The following is a 2455-nucleotide window of genomic DNA, read 5'->3' as shown; positions in this document are numbered from 1 at the left end:
CTGCCATATGTACTGTTCTTGGTGTAAATCTATTAGGATGGAGTGCAGTTTAGGTTCCAAAAGCCACTGTTACACATGCATGAAACTATTTTTGTGAGAGAAGATTGGTATCTTATCAGAACAGCAAAGAGAGATCTGGGTTAGTTCAGTTCAGTTCCAGTAGAAAACACTGCATACAAGAAAAATTTTACTGCTGCTAAAATAAACTAAAATCTTTATTGCGGGAAATAAAAATATTTCCAACAGGTTCAGGTATTAAGATTCTAGAATATTATTGTAAGCAAGTTAAAGCATTTATCTTTCCCCTAGTACAGATCTGATATTTATTTTATCCCCTTTATTTATTTTAGTTGAACACAATCCCCTTGCAGAAATAGAATGTGCACCACGTTATTGGTCCTATGCAAACAGAGCATACCCATCCAGCCTGGGTGGAGTTCAGATGAGAGGGCTGCAAACTTGACACATCCTTAGGTGTAGAATGAACACATCCCTTTAGAAAAAAATGAGCAGTTTTCAAATGTAAAAGCCAAATCTGTCTAGTTCCACCTCTGTGCATACCCTAACAGAATTACTACCTATTAGCACATTTGTAGTGCTTTTCATTTAGATCACAGCACTTAATTTGGAAGGACTCCTGTAATTTGGAGTAATTTTACATGAGATGTATGACAAGTAAATGGCCACCAGGATTAGGCCTACAGCAGAGATGATGGACAGCCTCTCCATTTTGTCTGCCCTGATGGCAAAGCCCCTTCCCAGCTGCCTGACTTGCACAACCTCTGCTTTGGTACCCACTGCTGGTGCCAGGCCAAACTTCCATCCTCTGCAGTGGAACTTCAGCCCTTTGCCTGGGGATCAGAAATTGTCTTTGACTGACAGACTCCTAGAATACCTTTAAGCAATTGAGTTAGGGCCCAGCCCAAGACAAAACTGTGTTGTGCAGCGCTACCCTGGAAAATAGTTTAATTATTTTAGCAGTGCAAATGAGCCGACGTTTGTAGAAGTGTTTTCAGTGACTGGAAAGTCTTCAGCTCAGTTGGTTAGAGCAGAGTCTTGAAAACGACTTGTGGGCTTGAAAAAGCTTGTGGGTTTGATCCCTGTATGGGCCATTCACTTAAGAGCTGGACTCTTTGTGGGTTGCTTCCAGCTCAAAATATTCTGTGTGCAGGATGTACTTAGTGTGCAGGATGCATGATGAGAAGTCTACTCAGGACAGTCTTACTACAGTACAAAGAAACATACAAGTGGCTCTCAAGCATGCACAGCATAAACTAAACTTATTGCACTTCTAACAAGCTTAGTTTACATTTCTGAATTGAATATGGACAGCATGACTGTCTGAAGAGAATAAATAAAAAACAAGAAGCTGTGGAACACAATATATGCAAGAAGCTGACCCAAAGACAAATGGGAGGCATAAATTTGGTGTATGTTGTTGAGAAGCAGGATGCCACCATGGGCTGTATAGTTTTGAACAGTGTTACACACCTTTCACACTGCTCTAAATAATGAAACCTGCAAAACGCTGTCCCTGGGGCAGGACACAATAGATCAGGTGTGAGAAAGGCAGGGTTGAGAGCCTCATGTAAATGGCTGACAGCACAGAACGTACATCAGCCTCTCTCTAGGCCCTTCAGGCTTCCCAAAGGATACAGCTGTTTACAACAAGCCATGCACCACATGCACCAGACATGCACTTACTTGTTTAGCAAGATGAGAAGAAGCCCTCCTCCTGTGGGTTTCATCTTCTCTGACGATGTGTTTTGGAGCATCGCAACAGATTCCAAATTCCTTTTCTTGTTAGATCACACATGATCTAGGGTTTTCAAAGCTTCTGTGTGCTTATGCTGCCTTAGTCCAGGACAACAGACAATTTCATTGTATATCCAGTCTTGTACATATTGGTATTGCACATACTAGTAAGGGTGAGAAGAAACATATTTGAAGTTGCATCCAAGAACTGCCCAAAATGCCATATTGATGTGGGACATTAAAGGATCTTTCAACTTGCTCCAAGGTTTCACTTATGAAGAGTGGGACATTAATAGAATAAGGGCTAACAATTGTGCAGTTACTACGCTGCTACTACTATTCTCATGGAAACGAGACTCGAGCAGAATGGCGTAACATAATTGGGAAGAGATGTGGAAATGATGTTCGAAAAAAACTTCTCCAGATCCAAAGAGCAATACTATCTGGAGGATTTCTACGCACTCACTTTTACAAACTGACCAGCTCTCACAGCAACACAAGTATGAAAACAAAACCAGTGGAGATCTTGAACTGTATTTATCATAAAGTTGGCTGGATTTATCAGTAACTCCTCAGGCAGGAAGTCTCACACACATGATCGATACAGCACATGACGTGCATTACTGGAAAAAAAAAACTTATCTGGAGCACAAAGAAACAATAAATACCCCCTAGAATATGGAAAAACACCCTCACAGAA

Source organism: Cyanistes caeruleus, chromosome 1 (assembly GCF_971803275.1).
Source record: "Cyanistes caeruleus chromosome 1, bCyaCae1.hap1.1, whole genome shotgun sequence".
NCBI classification, from domain to species: Eukaryota; Metazoa; Chordata; class Aves; order Passeriformes; family Paridae; genus Cyanistes; species Cyanistes caeruleus.
The sequence above is the reverse complement of the archived record's forward strand: the minus strand, read 5'-3'. Positions refer to the sequence as shown.